At 38.6% G+C, this 22,070-nt stretch overlaps 1 pseudogene across 1 annotated transcript; it reads right to left on the bottom strand.

Moving 5' to 3' along the window:
• Positions 1-4,810: 4,810 nt before the first annotated feature.
• LOC107610383 (aspartic proteinase 36-like) lies at positions 4,811-8,208 on the bottom strand (annotated as a pseudogene). Its single transcript, XR_015902697.1, has 10 exons — positions 8,066-8,208; positions 7,795-7,882; positions 7,335-7,481; positions 7,083-7,210; positions 6,614-6,842; positions 6,271-6,434; positions 5,755-5,830; positions 5,581-5,652; positions 5,336-5,415; positions 4,811-5,244 (listed from the first exon to the last, which is right to left on the bottom strand). The product of XR_015902697.1 is annotated as an aspartic proteinase 36-like (transcript).
• Between the last annotated feature and the right edge of the window lie 13,862 nt (positions 8,209-22,070).

The following is a 22,070-nucleotide window of genomic DNA, read 5'->3' on the forward strand; positions in this document are numbered from 1 at the left end:
GAACTCTCATGTTAGATTTGATTTTCTATTTAATGCAATTTGAGGTATTTCATGTTTATTGCTTCTTCCTTTATTTGTTATCATTGATGCTTGCAATTGGTTATTTAGATTTAATATTCCTTGCTAGTTTTCTATATTTTTATGTTGTGCCTACCAAGTGTTTGATAAAATGCTTGGTTGGATTTTAAATTAGCTTTTTATGTTCTTAGCGTAGATTGAGTAATTGGAGACTCTTGAGTTATCAAGCTCCTTTGTTGATTGATAATTGAAAGTTGCTAGTTGATTTGGATCCCTCTAAAGCTAGTCTTTCCTTAGGAGTTGACTAGGACTTGAGGAATCAAATTGATTCATCCACTTGACTTTCCTCCATAGTTAGAGGTTAACTAAGTGGGAGCAATAGACAATTGATGTCACAATTGATAAGGATAGCTAGGATAGGACTTCTAATTCTCATACCTTGCCAAGAACTTTCTTAGCTATTAGTTTACTTTCTTGCAATTTACTTTTCTTGTTCCTTATTGAAAACCCCAAAAAGATACTTTTTCATAACCAATAATAACTACACTTTCCTGCAATTCCTTTGAGAGACGACCCGATGTTTAAATACTTCGGTTATTATTTTAATTGGGGTTTGTTACTTGTGATAAATAATTTTTTACATGAAAGGATTCTTTGTTTGTTTAGATACTATACTTGCAACGAGAATTTATTGTGAAATTCTAAACCGTCAAAAATCCGTTCATTAGCTGGCATAAGCATGTTTCAGTACCTGGTCTCCAGCTTGGAAGCTCCTACGTCTAACTTTGACATTATATCTCTTTGCAACCATTTGCTTTAATGCTTGTTAAGCTAAATTGGTTGTTGACTAACTTCATTAATAAGGTCAAGATTCATTCGATGATTGAAATTCTCGAGTAGCAATCTCGGACTAGGCTCTCCAAATTTTCATTGGATTCTGGTCTCAAATTCTCTAGAACTCGGGAGTCAAATTCCACAAAAAATACAACAATGGAATCTTTGGTTTTATCCTTTAAGGTCAAACTTGCTTTATTGCACTACAGCAGCTATCCGTTCTCCTCAGATAGTAGTTACATGACCTTCAAAGGTCATGACTTCATCCCAAAACTTTGCTGGTATAAATGCTCAAAGGTCATTTATTGTCTTCCTTTCCAAGATCACATTGTAACCTATTGAATCCTTTAGGATCACATTGTAACCTATTGAATCCTTTAGGATCACATTTATTATCTTCCTTTCCAACTTATGGTGTTGACAACCTTGGGGTTGAGGATTGTCCCAAACTTTCTGCCTTATTAGGTGATAGAGTTGTCCTGAACTTTTGGCCTTATTGGGTGATAGAGCTAGGTTTTACCTTTTAGTTGAAACCACCTTCGACACGTCTTCATCTCACATATATTCCAGTGCGATCTGATGAATTTTCTCGATAGACTTTACATCCTTGAAAGTCAACTATCTTTTGAAGTCACCTTCTAGCAAACCAGCAATGAGGAACAAGCACACGCCTTTAGGAGTCCGTGTGTTAACCTCTAGTAAGGCCTTATTAAAGTTATCCAAGTAATAGATGCTTTTTTCACTCTTTGCTCTTTGTCAAGTAAGAGAATCTGGTGCTTGGCCTGAGTTTCTCTAGTAGTGAAATGTGCTAAGAAATTTGTCTTGATGTTAGTAAAAGAGGATATGGATACAAAAGACAAAGTGTTGAACCAAGCCATAACTGGTCCTCATCACGTTGGGGTGAGTCTCTCTTATTTTTTTGTGGAGAGCGAGAACAACGACGATCATCCTCCTGACATTGAGAATGGGCCTCTCTAGGGTCCTCCTTTCTCGACTATGTTCCCGCCCTCTAGTCGTATGACTTCGGAAACGAGATTGCCTTGATTGTGATTGCTCTGCAAGTTGTCACTCTAACTGTCGCACTCAATGGCACATCTCTTTCATGGCATGGACATAGTTCTCACCTAAGCCAGTAAAATAGTGAACTACAAGGTTTTGAACTTCCTGACATTCGAACCCTGTGAAAACTTGATGATGTTCCTGATTAGCAGAGGGAGTAACATCGGTCTTATATCTATCATCTTATTTTGTTTCTCCTTGAAAGGAGTGTTTGGGTTAATTACTGATTGAATTTTGTGATTAGTTGTGGAACCAACAGTGTACAATACCCACAGACGGCACCAGTTAGGACCTTTTGCGGAGGTTACAAGCTGAGAAGATATAGAGATCTTAACTTAAGCAATGTTGGAACTAGGTGGGGAAGACAACCTGCAAAATACTCTGATGCTTAAGTCAGTAGTGTTTTAGGTGATAGAGTGAACCGTGTGTTACCTACCGTGTTACCTACTGAATTTTCCTTTCTTTTTTATTCTGTTTTTCTGGTGTAACATTATTAGAAATTTACTACCTTTAATGTATGCTTTTAATGACATCATTTTGTAGTTTTGTGAGTTAATGACTTAGCCATTAACTATTAGCGTAGTTTTCTCATTGATTTGTATTCTCGAAAGGTCATTCTTTTCTAGAACAACATGTAAATCAAATCAAGTTGATTCAATTTACTATGTGTATCCTATACAAGTAGTAAATCGAATCAACTTGATTCGATTTACTACTAATACAACATATACACAATACATCGAATCAAACTTTACTATTTATACAAATTATTTATGCATCATTAACTTTAAAACATAAATATTTTACATGATTACCAATTATCTTTGGTATATGGATAATATCTTTTTAAATGGACTTGATTTAATGTTTGAGTAAATGATTTCTTTTCATATTTATTAAAATTAGTATTGTTCGTACCTTTTGGTCAGAACGAGATGAAGTGTTCTGGAGACCCCAACTTGAACTGTGTCCACACCAGGCCAGGAAGGCTTCTTGCAAAGACATTCCATTGCCTAAGTTAGAAGTGTTCGTAGGAGATAGCGATGGATTTTTTGTTACCTGTCTCGAGTTCTCTTGTTCCATGTTTTATATCTTTCTCGGGTATTCTATTAGGGCATTTATTACCTCGGATGTGTGTTTCATTCTTTGTGATTTTTTGTTTTGCAGAGTAATGTCATTGATAAACTCCAATTTTGTGGTTTATTTTGTATTAAATTAGGTAGATTTTCTCAACTTTTTTCACATTTATTCAATGAAATAGCATGGTTTTGTAATTCTCCCTAAATTGTGCTTAATGATTAAAAACATGCTTTAGGCCATAAAATTGATAATTTAATTCACTTTAACTCCATTCAATGCCTTGATATGTGTGTTGAGTGATTTCATGTTTAGAAGGCAAAGATTGGACTGAAGGAATAAAGAAAAAGTATGTAAAAATGGAGAATTCATGAAGAAATGAAGTTTTGGAAATCTTCCATGCGAGGTGTACATGTGACCCAAGCGTACTCGTGACCAGAATTCAACAAGCGACGTGTACGTGTGACCCACGCGTACACGTGACAAGCAGCACATGACTTCATTAATGAAACACGATGGGGGCGATTTTTGGGACTGCAGAAGCCCAATTCAACTCATTTCTAAAGCTATTTCAAGCAAAATTCAAGAGAAAACAAGGGGAGAGCAATTAGGATAGTTTAGTAACATGCTTTAGGTTATATTCTAGAGAAAGAAGCTCTCTCTTCTCTCTAGAATTAGGATAGAATTATGTTGGATTTTCCTTAGATTTAGGTTTAATTCTTGTTTTCATTTACTTCTCCTTTTAATTTCTTGTTGCTACATCTTTGTTCTTTTAATTCTTCTTGTTAATTTCTTATTTTAGTCACTTTTATGTTTATGAACCTTTGTTGATTTTGATTTCTATTTAATGCAATTTGAGGTTATATGTTTCTTATTGATTGATTGAGTTATTATTGTTGCTTTCTTGCTTTTGGTAATTTTAGAATTTATTTTTCTTGCTATTTTACCATGCTTTTCTTTTAGTGCCTTCCAATTGTTTGATAAAATGCTTGGTTGGTTTTTAGAGTAGATTTTGGTACTCTTGCCTCTTGATTGAGGACTTATGTCCCTTGAGATTATTGATATCCAGTTCCATTGGTGATTTAGGGTTGTTAATTGGTTTTAGGACCAATTATGTCCACTTGACTTTCCTTCAATTGTTAGAGAATAACTACATAGAATTAATCCTTTGTAATCATCATATGTTATGGTCAATGGTCCAAGATAGGAAACCTTGACTCTTGATCCTTGCTATGAGTAGCCTTTTAGAATTTATATTTCTTTAATTGTTGGTTTTAATTTCTTGCTCATCAAACCCAAAAATCCCAAAATATACCTCATAACCAACACTACTAGAAAAATCACTTTTAGCGGCCATTTATTTTGCTTTTAGCGGCAATAAAAATAGCCACTAATACATTTACCGGTAATTAGACATTAGTCGTCTTATGCTTTGTCGCTAAAGGTTTTAGTGGCAATTATAACATTTGCCGGTAAAGACTGTTTTAATGGCCGCAAAAAGTATATAACTTTTAGCGACCATTTTCTTGGCAATTTATATGGCCACCAAAAGTAATTCTAAGATTGCAATATTATTCACTTTTAATAGCCATTACTATTGCCTCCAAAACCCATTTTACCGGCAATTTATATAGCCACTAAAAATAATTCTAAAATTGCAATATTATTCACTTTTAGTTGCCATTATTATTGCCGCTAAAATCTTAACTTTTTTAATTACACTCAATCTTTTAGAAATAATAACCTATCCTTTTTTAAAATTTCAAATTATTTTTACTAACAATTATTATTATTGTACATAATATAAATATACTAAAATTAATTACTATAAAATAAAATATTTCATTAAATTCAAAATATTTATACACAAATTTCCCTTAAAAAAGATACAAGGCCAAAATAATGAAGAAAATTTCCAAGAGAGAGGAGCACACTTATCAATAACTCATGGATTTCCCCACACCCAATGCAAATTATTTGTACAATCTCTTTATTATCTGCTTCTATAATCTCATTCGTATTGAAATTATTTGTATGTTGATCGGCTCTATCCTGACGGCATATATATTCTCCGCCGTCGTGTTTACTTCGTACAAGATCATCAGCAGAAGGAATGCTTGTAACTTAGGTAAGATCCTCCCTTTCCATAGTATTTGGTCCACTATTACTGCTATAAAGAGCTTGATGAACTCTAACATACAATGGTTCCTCCAAGACCTTGCTAAGTTGATCATTTTTCGTCATTGAAGCCACAGCCTATAACAATATTATATATATTTATATTAATTGCTCCATTTCAATAAATCAACTTGTGAAGAACTGCAATTAGAAATAAGGTCATCATCACCCGATTAGTAGAAATATAGTGGGAACCAACTAAATGAACTGTGGCAGTACGCTCATTCCTCACTTTAATGCTTGAAGAACCCATCATGCAACAAAAATGATATTATTACATGTAAGAAGTCAATTTTGAATTAAAATTGAAATCCTGTAATTTTATTACCAATTCTAACCCAAACCTAAATGACTTGCAAACAGTTGTCATTTCTCAAAGTATGAAAAACCAAAAAACCAAAAAATGATACTCACAGTTGTACTCGGTCCACCCAATAACTTGACTTTTAAGGTTGTAAATGACAAGTTTATTTGAAAGCACCAAATCTGCAATAGATAAATGAAAAGTATTGTTGAAATTCAGACATTACTAAGCATAATAGTAATAATCATAAAGTTGGCAAGGGCAAATGTTTTTAAGAAAAATACCACCCAGTAAAGTCATATTCTTGTTATCTCTGGACTGAGTCCTACTGTTTTGCCAACCAATGCACCAGAAGTTACCCTGTAGATAGGCCATGTTAGTATTTAACTTATATAAGTATTATACATAACATCTTCAAAACCACTCCCACTATAGGCCCTTCCTTTCAAATCTAGCCACCAAACAAAGGATTTTCATAGTGCATATGTTGTTCCATCCAATAGCAGAACACCATATATAAGCAGAACATGAATGCATAAACATTTTATTTTTAGATGTGTACTCAAGAAAGATAAGATTATGATAAAATCCCGTCAAAGCACTAATACTGTAGAAGGATGAGCCAATGCATATTAATGCGTCATACCTTCCAGTGTACTAAAAGCATGTATACTCGTCATGGAGAGTCTGGACTTTTAAGTCAGGTTATTGAGTAATTATCTATCCCAAGAATGCAATTTAAATTAAAATACACAAAGTTGTAACATAAAGTTTCTCAAAACAATGAAACTCTTATATACCTTAAACACTAGTGGCTCATAAATTGCTTCAGGTAGATAGGCCAAGGTTGTGCCACTGTCAATTATTGTCTCTTTTCTGTCCCCTTGTTGAGATGCATCTGTTGATAGACTAAGAAAAGTATGACCAACTTGAACCCCCTGTCATATTGACATTGTAATAAGGCCTAATTTTTTTCCCATGTCAGATATCTCAAAATATGGATTTTTGAAAAGGAAATATCATAAACAGAAGAATAAAGACTTAGTATCCAAGTCTGGAAAACCTTTCACATGTTAAAAAACAAAATTATCCTAAATGAGCAATTTATAACACCAAACATAGTATATTTGATAAATGACATACTGGTCTTGTAATAATCGAGTCACATTCACTTTAAGCTGCACAACATGCCCAATAGCAAAAATACCACCTCCATTTACTCCATTTAAACAATGAGCAAATATCTTTTTCACTTTGCCAGAAGAAGCAAGTTGTGAAATCAATGAAGAATCAGCTTTTCCAAATCCAAGTATTCCATCAAGTGCTTTCTTCATTTGATGAGCTTATATCTCCAGACTGTCTAGCACCACACCTTAAAAAATCAAAATCTCATGTTAAATTGGAAGGATGGAAAAATAAAAAATAGAGGACCTATTTAAGTATATCAAGTTAATTTATCATACACAATTACCTATGAACACAATTACCTACATCATAAGGCTTCATAGAGAAAGAAACCTTAAGCATATGGAATGTAGGTATAAAGAAAAAATTTCCAAGCTTTTTGCTTACTCCATTGAAGTAACTTCTTAAGTACTGACTAAAAACTCACCGAAAGTAACTTCTTTCGGGTGTCACCTTCTGCAAAGTGAAGTCTCCAACCACATCAATTCTCACAGCATCCTTGACATCAGGAATTACATCAATATTGAAGCCAGTGATGCTTTTTGAGTCAGAAACCTAAAAGCAAATTAAGCAATAAGCATTAAGCATAAGTGTCTTAAAACTTGGATCTACATTGGAATTAACTTCCTTAAAGAAAAGACAAAAGAAGAAATAAAGAGAGAAGGGTCTAAGCGCATACCGAATTCAAAAGAATAACTACCAAGTCATCTTGATAGTACTCAAACAGATAATAGTGCAATATAGCCTCCCATGATTCTAAAGCACATATTGTACCATGATTCTTACCATTTGTTATAAAGAGGTGTCTCCCATGAAAGGCATAAACCTGTAACAAAGAAAAGAATTCATCATTATCCTATTTTATCTATTTAAAGAAGTAAAATTACAACAATGCAAATGACTGATTTCAAGTTCTAGATCTAAAAGAATGGACAACAAAAATATAGCATAGTTATAGTGTAGATAGCATGCTTTTCAATCAGTGCGTGATGGTGTACTTGTACTAGACCCTTCATTATATTCAGAAACACTCCTCAACATATCAAGAAAGTTAGATACTTCTGCTGTCTTGGTCTCTACTAAATTATCTCTATCTCTTGCAACAACCAAATATAGGAATAAATCATAATTAGCAAAACATCATACTCATCAACATTGTACTCATCAACATCAAAATAAGCTACCCTTAAAGCAGTGGTATCATATACTTTGACTTCAGAGTGAGACCTTCCATTATAGTCAAAAGTCAACAACCACTCATAACTCCAAATAATTTATAGAATTTGCAATCCACTTTGATCACTACATCCTTTCACAGAGTCCATGTTCTTAAGACTTTCAAGCAACACCAGGAAACCTCAAACAAGAAAGAACAAGTACAGAAATTCGATACAGCACTAAACCAGATACCTCACCATTGTTGCTGTCAACAATCTCATAATAAACAAAATTAACCATACTGACTGAAACCAAGGTTGTGCAGACCAAAATCTAGATTTAGAAGAGAAAAAGAAAGGAACATTCGACGACGAGTAATCATTCAATTCAACCATTATTTCAGAAATCTAGTATCTCAGAATAAGCAAAAATTAACAAACTCAAACAGAAATTAGAAAATCTAGAAACTCGTATTATTAACAAAAGTACAAAACAAGCAAAATTAAATTGAAGCAGCAATGCTTACCGGCAGCGAAGGAGGAAGGCAAGTGATGGTGACGGAGGAATCGGAAGTGACAACGATGGAGGAAAGAAAGTGAGCTCGAAGAGTGCATGTTGACCTCAGAGAGAGAGAGAGAGAGAGAGAGAGAGGGGGGGAAGGAGAGAGAGAGAGAGGGAGAGCTCAAAAACACGACAACCGACTGAGCAACCTTCGCGATGGCAACGCCACGGGATCAACGCTTCCTTTGTGCGACGGCGATGAGAAGAGGAACGATGAGAACTGAGAAGAGTTCGGTGATGAGAAGAGTTTAACGGCACCCACTTTCTGTCCCGCCGGCGGCGACAACACCCTCTACCGAAGGAGAAGAGTTTGGCGATGAGGGATGGTGATGGTGGCTGGGTTTAGGGCTAGGTTTCTTAGAGAGTAAGAGAAAACAGGTGACTGGTGAGGTAGTAGGTGTCCGTGGGTTTTGTTTTTTTTACTAATTGTTATGAATAAATTATTTTAATAAAAATAATACCAGCCATAGTATAATGGCCACTGAAAATTTTTCATTAAAGATAATTTTTCTTATATTTTGATAAAAGTAATACCAGCCATAGTAGTGTGGCTACTAAAATTTTTTTATTAAAAATAGTTTTCCTTATATTTTTAGTGGGCAATAGTAATAATTGCCATTATAATATATAATATTAATGAAAAATATATAATAGCCACAAAAACATAACTTAAATAAAAAAATAGCGGCCATTGTATTGTTGCCGCTAAAAGTTTGTCGCTAAAACTAATTATTCTTGTAGTGCAATAACATGAACACTTCCTGACAATTCCTTTGAGAGATGACCCGAGGTTTAAATACTCTCAGTTTTTATTGGGTTTGCTTAAGTGACAAACAAATTAAACTTTGATTGAAGGTTGTTTGTCGATTTGGATCTTGTTCACACCCTGGTTCGAGCTATCCGATCCGGGATGATCAACAATAAAGCGACCGACCTCTTCAGGTCAGGCTATCCGACCTCTTCTCAAAAGAAGTCGGTCAAATCGACAGAAAAGCCCAGTAAAGGGCCCAAATAGAGGAACATGACCCAAATCCAAAGGCAGTCCAAGCCTATAGAGATAAAGGCGGTTCCCTTGAAGATAAGCTTACCACAACTCAAAGATAAAGATAAGATAAGATAACTAACTTATCTTATCTAGAAAGGTCACTCTACAACCACTATAAATACACTGGAGCACCCAGGTATAACTCATACTCTGATTCTACAATAAACCTGCTTAATACCCGTGCTAACTTAAGCATCGGAGTCTCTTGCAGGTACCCCCCACCCTCCGGTGACCAAGGATCAGAAGTGCGGCCAGTCCAACAAGTCGGACACAACAGCTTCGGCCGCTACCAGCCAGCCAGACACGTCATCTCCGACCAGTACGGAAGATCTCATCCGAGATCAACCTACAGTTTCAGGTAACCCTCGGAACATTGGCACCGTTGTCGGGGAACTTGGAAGTCATCCCATCCCATGGCGGACGACCATGACAACGACCACGATTCAGATCTGGAGGTTAGAACACCGCACAAAAACACGGATGCTACACCAAAAGATACTCCAGAATCTAACGGAGACAAAAACTCATCAAATCCAGGAGTAATAGAAGCACTTCAAAATCGTTTAAAGCAACTTGAAAAAGAAAGCCAGCATCAACGAGAAGTTGGCAAGGATCTACAAAGAGAGGTAAGGCGACGTCGAGAGCTAGAAGATAAAATCCTACAACTCGAAGCCGATCTCAAAGCAAAGGCTACCCGGACCACCCCTGAGGACAATTCACGCAAAGATCAAGATCCATTCACTAGGGACATCATGAAAACTAAAATTCCTAAGGACTTCAAACTCCCGGATATGACTCTGTATGATGGCACCACAGATCCCAACCATCACCTCAGCAACTTCAGAAGTAGAATGTACTTCACCGACGCCTCGGACGCTGTTCGCTGCAAAGCTTTTCCAACGACCCTCACGAAGACAGCAATTAGATGGTTCGACAACTTACCTCCTAAGTCCATCTCAAGCTTTGACGACCTAGCCAAAAAATTCCTGGCCAGATTCTCCATCCAAAAAGACAAGGTCAAGCACGCCCCCAGTCTACTAGGAATCAGGCAAGGAGATCGGGAAAGTCTTCGCAACTACGTGGAGAGATTCAATAAAACATGCCTAGACATACAAAGCTTGCCAATAGAGGCCGCCATCATGGGCCTCATCAATGGCCTACGAGAGGGACCTTTTAGCCAATCTATATCGAAGAAATATCCCACATCTCTGGATGAGGTGCAGGAGCGAGCGAAAAAATATATCAACATGGAAGAAAACTCTCGGTTGGGAGAAACCTCAAAATCCGGATTCTCCTACCGAGACAAAGATAAAGAATCCAAAAAGAAGGAAGATCGACAAGGGGAGAAAATTAAAAAATATCACAATTACACCCCTCTTAGGGTATCCCTGGTAGATGTCTACAAAGAAGTCTGCCATACGGAAAAGATACCCCCAGCTCGACCACTCAAAGGCAAAAGAGGAGGAGGAAATCGGAACGAATACTGTGAATATCACCGAGTCCGAGGGCATTCCACCAACGAATGCTTTGACTTAAAAAACATCATAGAAAAATTAGTGAGAGAAGGAAAACTAGATCGGTTTCTGGTCACCCGAGATGATGATCAAAGAAAGAGAAGAAGGGATGAAGATGTCGGACGAATCGAGCGATCACTTCGTACGCCAGAAAGACATGTCCATATGATACACGGAGGATTTGTAGGAGGAGGAATCTCCAAATCATCCCGCAAAAGATATCTCAAAGAAGTATATCATGTCGAAGGAAAGAAGGAAGCACCCAACATCCCTGCAATCACATTCACCAAAGAAGACGCATCCGGTATCATCTCAGGACACGACGACCCCATGGTCATCACCATCATACTGGCAAACGCCAATCTCCACCGCACATTAATAGACCAAGGGAGCTCCGCCAACATCTTATTCAAAACTGCCTTCGACAAGCTCGGCTTAGAAGAAAAGGAGCTTAGAGCATACCCTAACAGCCTGTTCAGACTGGGAGATACCCCAGTACAACCGCTGGGATACGTGTCACTACATACAACTTTCGGAAAAGGGAACCAATCCAGAACACTCAAGATATACTACATCGTGGTCGACGTGAGTTCAGCTTACAATGCCCTAATAGGTCGGACAACACTAAATCAACTCGGTGCAATAGTCTCAACTCCACATCTATGCATGAAATTCCCAACTACAGAAGGGATAGCTATGATAAAAGCAGATCAAAAGATGGCACGCCGCTGTTATAACGAAAGTCTAAACCTCAGAGGCAGAAGAGAAGAGTTCCATACAATTGAGCTTGGTGGAGTTCAGAGACGAGAAGAACTCCATCCACAGCCCGAAGGAGAAATAGAGAAAGTTCAGATCGAAGATACCTCGGACAAAACAACTAATATTGGCACGATCCTGAAGGGAGACGCAAAAGAATTACTAGTACAGTTCTTACGAGATAATGTCGATCTCTTCGCATGGAAAGCTACAGACATGCCAGGCATAGACCCCAAGCTAATGTGTCACAAGTTGACGGTCTATCCAGGATCTCGGCCGGTACAGTAGAGACGAAGAAAACTTGGACCAAAACAATCCCAAGCTGTGGAAGAACAGGTACAAGCACTACTGGAGGCAGGATTTATAAGAGAAGTCAAGTACCCACTATGGCTAGCTAATGTCGTCTTGGTGAAAAAATCAAATGGGAAATGGTGAATGTGCACCGACTATACCGATCTCAACAAAGCCTGCCCAAAAGATCCTTACCCACTCCCAAGTATCGACGCTCTGGTAGATGCTTCATCCGGATATAGATACCTCTTGTTTATGGATGCATATTCCGGATACAACCAAATCCCCATGTATCCACCAGATCAAGAAAAGACCTCGTTTTTGACACCAAAAATTACTGCTACATTGTGATGCCTTTCGGTCTCAAGAATGCGGGAGCTACTTATCAAAGGCTAATGAATAAAGTCTTTTCAAATCATATCATAAAAATCATAGAAGTCTACGTGGACGATATGTTAATAAAGACACAAAACAAAGAGACATTACTGTCCGACTTGGCTCAAGTGTTCGACACTATAAGGAAGCATGACATGCGACTCAATCCCGCAAAATGCACCTTTGCAGTAGAAGCGGGCAAATTCTTAGGTTTCATGCTCACACAAAGAGGAATTGAAGCAAATCCGGACAAATGCCAGGCCATACTCAACATGAAGAGCCCAACTTGTGTCAGAGAGGTACAACAACTCAACGGGAGATTGGCAGCCTTATCCAGATTCTTAGTGGGATCAGCGATAAGATCTCTCCCCTTCTATGCCACTTTAAGGAAAGGAAAGAAGTTCGAATGGACAATGGAATGCGAGCAAGCCTTCCAGGATTTCAAAAATTTCCTGGGACGACCACCTATCCTAACTCGACCACGAGAGGAAGAACCACTCGTATTGTACCTTGCGGTAGGAAGTCAGGCAGTAGCCTTGATGCCGGCGGAAATTGGCGAGTTAAGAATGATTATAAATTATGCGTTGCCAGTATAGTTTTCAACCAACCAGAAATCCGCTTATCAATTTAAAAAGGGGCGTCACAGAAATTAAAATTAAAATACTGGGAGTATGAATCCCAGGTCGTCTCCGAACGAGTTGCAGGAAAGTGTGCTATTTTATTAATTAGAAGGTTTTCAAAAAGGTTTGAGTTGAATGACAGAAAATTAAATTAGAGAATGTATACAAATATAAATAAAAGCCTTGACTGGGAGTTGATTAGACGGAAGCCCTATTCTTATTGCAGTACTCTCAAGATTAATTGACAATTGAGATTTATTGTGTTTAGTTGTCCCTTACTAAGTAAGGGAAAGTCAAACAAGTTGGAATGCTGTTCTATCCACAGGTTCCAATCCACTCTTGGGAGGATTGGTGTTAGTCACTGCGATTTGCTCTTCTCCGCGCGGTCGCGTCATCCATGCGGCCGCGTCGCTTCTTGCTGGTCATCTCCTCAATTTCTTGTGTTCCTTCCATTTTTGCAAGCTTCCTTCCCAATCTCCAACTCATTCATGCCCTATAAAGCCTGAAACACTTAACACACAGATCACGGCATCGAATGGAATAAAGGGGAAATAAAATACATAATTAAAAGTCTCTAGGAAGCAAATTTTCAATCATGCAATAACTTTAGGAAGGAAATATAAATGCATGCTTATTTAATGAATAAGTGGGCAAAGATCATGATAAAACCACACAATTAAACACAATATAAACCATAAAATAGTGGTTTATCAACCTCCCCACACTTAAACATTAGCATGTCCTCATGCTTAGTTGAAGGAGATAAAATAAATGAGTAAGAACATGTAAAACCTATGCAATGCAATGCAACCTATATATATGAATGCAGCTGTATGATTTTTGTCCACTTGATCAAAAGTAAGTAAGCTCTTCAAAATAATTACAAATCAAATTCCACTAACTCAATTTTTATACAGTAAGAACAGATAAAAGTACAAGAAGATAGCTCATGAAAGCAGGGAACATAGAAATTCAAGCATGGAACCCTCACTGATGAAGTATGTACACTCTAATCTCTCTAGTATATAGGGTAATCACTCTATTTTTCTCTAATCACGCTCTCTAATTTTTGTTCTTCTCCTAACCAATCAACAACATTTAATATACCAATGCAAACATCATGAGGTTTTTTCAAGGTTGTAATGGGGTCAAGGTAAGGGTAAGGATACATATATGGCTAAGTAAGCTTATAAATTGAATCTTTAATTAACCCAAGCTTTAACATAATCTATATATATTCTATATAACATAGAATTCACACCTAGCTACCTAGAATTTTCCTTTCACATTCCATACTCATGTTTCAACTTTTCATTTTGATTTTATCATACATGCATTGATTTTTGAATTCTTAATCTAACATTGGGGTAATTTTGTCCCCTTATTTATTTATTGAATATTTTTGGATTTTTTTTAACATAAACATAAACATAAACATAGCTTATCAATGCACATAGATTTTTTATTCTTATAGTTTCACATGAGTAGGTATCCAAATTCCCATTATATTATCCTCATTCCTTTATTATCCTTTGTTCCCACAATTTCCCATACTTAAATAACACACACAATTCTATCTTAAGCTAACCAAAGATTCAATTTGGGATATATAATTTTTTTCCGCTTAAGGCTAGTAATGTGGTAAAATATAGAACAAATGGGATTCAAAGGCTCAAAGTAGCTAACAAAGGTAATTGAAAGGGTAGGATTATTTTGGATAAGTAAGCTGAACAAATAATGGCCTCAATCATATGCAAGCATGTAAATATAATAAACATTGGACATATAAGATGAAACAAAATATAGATTACAATCATAGAGAAGTAAACACACAAGAATAAAATAATTATGGTAAAATAATGTAACCATTCATAAAGGCTCAAATCTCACAGGTTGTGTGTTCTTTAGCTCAAAAATCATGTTCCAAATACAACTTCAAGCAAATTTAACATAAAAGTTTTAATTAAAATTAGTGAAATTTTGTTCCAAAGATAGAGTCTTAGAAGAAACTTATTGTCTTTTCAATCAATCAGAACATGCATGCAACTAATCTATTACTATGCAATTTATCCTATTCTACAAAAGAAAAACTAACTAAATATCCTAATTTATTGGTGTATAGGGAAGAGAAATTACCTCCGGAAGTCAGGTACTGACCGACCTCCCCACACTTAAGGCTTTGCACCGTCCTCGGTGCCATCTGTCAAGAACAAAGGTGGACTGGTAGTAGTATCTCCACAGTCGAGACCATCATGGCTCCCTGTGCTGGTAAAAGAAGTGGATTCCGGGGTGTCTTGAGTCCTTGAATTTTCTCATGATCAGCTCCTTGAGGTATATGAATCGGCGCTTGTTACGGTGCTATCTCAGCTTAGCTTTCTGTTCATGCCGATCTAACTTTTCAAGTATCTGCTGGAGCAGTTGGGTTGTTGTGGGTGCTTGTGGTGTTGAAGAAGGAATATCTTCAACTGGTTCAGTAGGCTGGCTGGTAGTGGCTGCTGGAAGTCTAAGGTACTTCCCGTTGGGGACATACTGATCATCTCGTGGAAGCATGGCTTTGGTGTCGCCAGCTCTGTAGGAGACTCCGGCTGCTGAGACAAGATCTGAGACTAGGGCGGGAAAAGGTAAGTTGTCCGCAATTTGTATGTGTTCCATAGCATTCCGGATATGTCTTGGTAGATTCAGAGGTTGGTTTGTAAGGATGCACCATAGTAGAACGGCCATGTCCGCAGTGAAGGAGGACTCGTGAGTGCTCGGGAAGACGTCATGGGACATGATCTGTGCCCATACGCGAGCCTCCAAGGTAAGTGCTGAAGCCGATATTCCCTTAGGGCGGGTACGATGGTATCCGTAGATCCATCTGCTGCCAGGTAATGCGATAACTCTGAGAACAGCGTCCCAGTCAAATTGGTACATCTGGCGCTTGAGTGCAGCTTCTTGAAAGGCGTCCAATCCTTCTGGAATAGTGGAAAGACTTAGAGCTTTCTGAATGGCTTCTTCTGTAATGGGGACATGTTTCTGACGAACATAGACAGACTGCAGAGTGGGCAAGTGGAAATTGGAGTAGAACTCGACTACCCAAGAAAGATTGACCTGCCTTGGCTGTCTCTGTAGGAAACCCCATTGTCTTCGGGCAATTTGCGGCTCAACGAAGGTAGCAATATTAGGCGGGAGGAGAAGAAGGTATTCGTTGTTGTAATTCCTTTCTGCCAGGATGGGGAACATCTGCTCACAGTAGCGATTGGAAAATCGCGCAGTGTCCTTTGCTGGGAAGGCTCTTTCTTTATCATCAACCTTTATGATCCTCTTAATTTTCTTTGTTGAGGGCTTTACTGCAGTTGAAGAGTGTTCTGCCACTAATGCTCTTTTTGTACCTCTTCTTGCTAGTTGTTTGGGAGTAGCTTTCTCCTTTCCTTTTTTTAGTGGCCATCCTGAAAAAGGGAAGAGAAAGTAAAATAAATTGAAAGGAATAGAGCAAGGAAGAGGGTGGTGTAAGTGATAAACAATGCACAATAAAGAAGAATGATGTTAACACATGGTCTGGACGACATGGAAAAGTCATCAATGGAAACATAGTAAGGGCATATAGGGACAAGTAAATGCAAGGGGTTTATTGGCATGCAGGCAAAGGCATGAGTAGCGTAGATCAAGCATTCAATGTCCAATTTAAATATGTTATCACTCGTAACTAACTATCACGTTAGTATTGACAATTAAATTCAATTAATAAAGTAGTAAAGGGATTTTGTGAAAAGCAAGCATTGAATATTAGAGTAGAAAAATGTAGAGAAGTTCATAACGCTATATGGGCTTTTTCACAAACACATAGCATGCATGTAGAATAAGCTCTTGAAAATAATAATTTGAACATGCAAGTAATCCCTTAAAAAGTAATATATAATTGTCAAACAAATTTACAATAATCCACAAGCATATAATTATAAATAATGACTCAATTAAATTTATAACACCAAGTAAAAAGGAAAAGGAAAGAAAAAGAAAATAAGAACAATGAAGGTAAAAAGAAAAGAAAACAAGATAACATATAAAAATAAGAAGAATAATAAAAAAGTGAGGAGGGAAGAAGAAAAGAAAAACCTTGTTAATGGGGGTGAGAGAAAGTAAAAAGTGAGAAAGAAGGAAGAAGGTAGGGAGGAAGAAAGGTAGAAGAAATAAGGAGAAAAAGAGAAAATAGGATTTGGGGAGAAAAAGATAAGATAGTTGGCAGAATTAGGGAGGCTGTGCGACGCAAGCGACGCGATCGCGTGGGGCACGCGGTCGCGCGACTTGCGCTTAAAGTGAATGACGCGGTCGCGTTGGTCACGCGATCGCGTGACCCGTTTTATGCCATTGGCGCAAGGGTAGCCTCGCACTCGTACAAGTCTCTGTTCAAAACCATTAAATGCAAAATTTTGGGTGACGCGATCGCATGGGCATGCGATCGCGTGAGTGGGCAATTTTTGGGATGTGACGCGGCCGCGTGGGGCACGCGGTCGCGTGAGTAGACTGCGCGTCCAGCGCGAGTCCAGCACCACTCTAGCACAACTTTCAGCTGTGCACCATTATTACGTCGAATTCCTTGGTCACGCGGCAGCGTAGGGCACGCGGTCGCGTGGGAGGCCACTGATCCCATATGATGCGGTCGTGTCAGCGACGCGATCGCGTGGGCCGAATTGTGCCATTGGCACACCTCCAGCCACGCTCCTGCATGACTCTCTGTTCATTTTTAATTGTCTCTCCCAACACCTGCGACGCGAACGCGTCAATGATGCGGTCGCTTCGCGTGACATTTTTTTTAAATAAAAATAAGAGTATGTAAATGTAGATGCACGAAATGTACTAATGAAGAGAAGAGTTATTGAATAAGAAAACTAAAAATAGAGAAAAGAACGATCATACCATGGTGGGTTGTCTCCCACCTAGAACTTTGCTTTAACGTCCGTAAGTTGGACGCTCCACTAGCTCATTCTTCGGCTATGTGGGGATCTTCCAAGCGGAAGACTTCGAGCTCCTTGTCTTTCTTCCGCTTCTCGCCATGGTACAGCTTTAAACGATGTCCATTAACTTTGATAAGTTCAGAGCTTGAAGGATGGCTAAGGTGATAAACTTTGTATGGTTCGGCCTTCTCTACTCTGTATGGACCTTCCCATCTCGATCTCAACTTGCCTGGCATGAGCCTCAGTCGAGATTTGTAAAGGAGGACTAAGTCCCCAGGTTGGAACTCTTTCCTCTTGATGTGCTGATCATGTACGGCCTTCATCTTCTCCTTGTATAGTCTTGAATTCTCATAAGCTTCTAGGCGAAGGCTTTCCAGTTCTTGCAGTTGCAACTTTCTTTCAGCTCCGGCTCTTTCAATTCCCATGTTGCATTCCTTTACCGCCCAAAAGACTTTGTGCTCTACTTCAACAGGGAGATGACAAGCTTTTCCATAAACTAAGCGGAAAGGACTCATCCCAATGGGTGTTTTGTATGCTGTTCTGTATGCCCAGAGTGCATCTTGTAGCCTGGTGCTCCAGTCTCTTCTATGAGGTTTGACTATCTTTTGCAAGATACGCTTTATCTCTCTATTTGACACCTCGGCTTGCCCATTAGTCTGAGGATGGTAAGCTGTTGCAACTTTATGGATTATCCCATGTTTCTTCATCACTCCTGTTAGTCTCTTGTTACAAAAATGGGTGCCTTGATTGCTCATGATTGCTCGTGGTGATCCAAAGCGACAAATAATATGGTTTCTCACAAAGAAAACAACAGTGTTAGCATCATCAGTGCGGGTAGAAATCGCTTCCACCCATTTGGAAACGTAATCTACAGCTAACAATATATAAAAATAACCATTGGAATTTGGAAATGGACCCATAAAGTCAATGCCCCAAACATAAAAAATTTCACAGAAAAGCATAATCTGTTGAGGCATCTCATCCCTCCTGGATATATTACCAAATTTCTGGCATGGGAAACAGGATTTACAAAATTCAGCAGCGTCCCTAAAAAGAGTAGGCCACCAGAATCCATAGTCTAAGATTTTTCTAGCAGTTCTTTGAGGGCCAAAATGTCCTCCACTCTCAGATGAGTGACAGGCCTCTAAGATGGACTGGAATTCCGATTGAGGCACACACCGTCTAATTACCTGGTCAGCGCCACATCTCCATAAATATGGGTCGTCCCATATATAATATTTAGACTCGCTTTTCAGCTTGTCTCTTTGATGCTTAGAAAAGTATGGAGGAAAGGTACGGCTAACTAGATAATTAGCTATAGGTGCATACCAAGGGACTATCTCAGATACTGCTTGCAGGTTATCAAATGGGAAATTATCAGCTATAGGAGTGGAGTCATCTGTAATGTGCTCAAGGCGACTCAAGTGGTCTGCCACTAAATTTTGGTTACCACTCCTGTCCTTAATTTCTAAATCAAATTCTTGTAATAGCAGTATCCAACGTATAAGCCTTGGTTTGGACTCCTTTTTAGATAATAGATACTTTAGAGCTGCGTGGTCTGAATATACTACTACCTTCGTACCAAGTAAATAGGCTCAGAATTTATCCAGAGCAAAATCAATAGCAAGAAGCTCTTTCTCAGTAGTAGTATAATTAGACTGAGCGGCATCTAAAGTTTTAGACGCATAAGCAATAACAAAGGGGTCCTTACCTTCACGCTGAGCTAGTGCTGCTCCTACTGCATGGTTGAAAGCATCATACATAATTTCAAATGGTTGGCTCCAGTCTGGTCCTCTTACAATTGGGGCTTGAGTCAGTGCGGTCTTCAGCTTATCAAACGCTTGTTTGCAATTGTCACTGAACTCGAACTCAATGTCTTTCTGCAGTAATCTTGATAAGGGAAGTGTTATCTTACTGAAGTCCTTAATGAATCTCCTGTAAAAACCTGCATGGCCAAGGAAAGAACGGACCTCCCTCACAGAAAAGGGGTAAGGTAAAGTAGAAATAACATACACCTTTGCTGGATCTATAGAAATTCCAGTATTAGACACAACATGTCCTAGTACAATCCCTTGTTTAACCATAAAGTGACATTTTTCAAATTTTAATACAAGGTTTGTACTGACACATCTATCTAATACTCTAGATAATCCATATAAGCAAAGGCTAAAGGAATCACCGTATACTCTAAAATCATCCATAAAAACCTCCATACAATCCTCAATAAGATCAGAGAAAAGACTCATCATGCACCTTTGGAAAGTAGCTAGTGCATTGCACAAGCCAAAGGGCATTCTCTTGTAAGCATAAGTCCCAAAAGGACATGTAAAAGTGGTCTTTTCTTGATCCTCAGGGGCTATATGAATCTGGAAATAACCTGTGTAACCATCTAAAAAACAATAATGCGATTTACCTGACAGGCGATCCAGCATTTGATCAATGAATGGAAGAGGATAGTGATCCTTACAGGTTGCTTGGTTGAGGCGTCTGTAGTCAATGCAGACCCTCCAGGTGTTCTGAACTCTGGTTGTCAGGAGCTCTCCATGCTCATTCTTCACTGCAATGACTCCAGACTTCTTTGGCACCACTTGTACTGAACTTACCCATTCACTGTCTGAGATAGGATAGATGATATCTGCCTCTAGTAGTTTGGTCACTTCCTTTTTGATAACCTCTAGGATAGTGGGGTTCAGTCTTCTTTGGGGTTGACGGACAGGTCTTGCTCCCTCTTCTAAAAATATTCTATGCTCACATACTTGAGGGTTGATGCCTACTATGTCTGCCAAACTCTACCCAATTGCCTTCTTGTGCCTCCTCAGCACACCAAGTAGCTGCTCTTCCTGTTGAGAAGTGAGTTCCCTTGCAATGATAACCGGAAACTTCTGCCCGTCTTCAAGGTAAGAATATTTGAGGTGTGGAGGAAGGGGTTTTAATTCTAACTTCTGATCGTGTTCTGGCTCTGGGTTGTCTGGAGCTGGTAACAATGGCAAAGCACTGTCATTGTCCTCTGAAAATGTCCCCACACTTGGACCTTGTCCTGTGTGCTTCTCTTCAAATTCCTCCTGGTGAACTTTAGCTACGGTTTCATCTATAATGTCACACTGGAGGATGGAATGATCCTCCGGAGGATGCTTCATAACTCCATTCAGATTGAAGATCACTACTCGGCCATCTATTTCAAAAGAGTATGTTCCTGAAAAAGCATCTAATTTGAACTTTGAGGTCTTCAGGAATGGTCTTCCGAGTAGGATTGATGATGGCTTATCTGAGGCATTCTGGGGCATCTCCAGGATATAAAAATCAATGGGAAATGTGAGCCCTTTAATGCCCACTAATACATCTTCAGCAACTCCAGCCACTGTGATAATGCTTTTATCTGCTAATACAAAACGAGCTGCCGACCTTTTTAAGGGAGGAAGCCTCAAAATATCATATATAGACAAAGGCATTATACTTACACATGCTCCTAAATCACACATGCAATCAGAAAATACTACACCACCTATAGTACAATTAACCATACAAGGACCTGGGTCACTACACTTCTCAGGTAAACCTCCCATTAAAGCAGATATGGAACTTCCTAAGGGAATAGTTTCTAATTCATTAATTTTGTCTTTATGTATACATAAATCTTTTAGAAACTTTGCATATTTAGGTACCTATTGAATAACATCAAAAAGGGGAACAGTTACCTCAACCTTTTTGAATATCTCTACCATTTTGGGATCAGGTTCCAACTGCTTCCTGGGCTTCCTTGCAAGTTGTGGAAATGGAATGGGAGTGGTATCTTCTGCAGTGTCTGTGCCTTTTGGTGCTTCCTCTTGTGGTTGCACTTCTTCTTCTTCAGCTATGTCCTGTATGTCCTCTTCTTCTTCAACATCTTCTATTTCCACTACCTCTTCAGCTCAGGCGTGCTCTGGTGGGTTTGACTCCTCCTGATTCCTCTCCTGTAGTGTGGTTCCGGACCTCAGGGTGATAGCATTGATACCACCTTTGGGATTGGGTAATGGTTGAGAGGGAATTCCACTGGAACTTGAAGGTTGGTTATTAGAGTTATTCATTGATCCTATCTGGGAGACAAGAGCCTGCAAAGTAGCAGTCGGACCATTCAAAGTGGCATTAATGTTATTTTCCATGGTCTGGTGTCTCTGCTCAATA

The sequence above is a fragment of the Arachis ipaensis genome, chromosome B1, assembly GCF_059453495.1.
Source record: "Arachis ipaensis isolate K30076 ecotype BB chromosome B1, ASM5945349v1, whole genome shotgun sequence".
In the NCBI taxonomy this organism is placed as follows: Eukaryota; Viridiplantae; Streptophyta; class Magnoliopsida; order Fabales; family Fabaceae; genus Arachis; species Arachis ipaensis.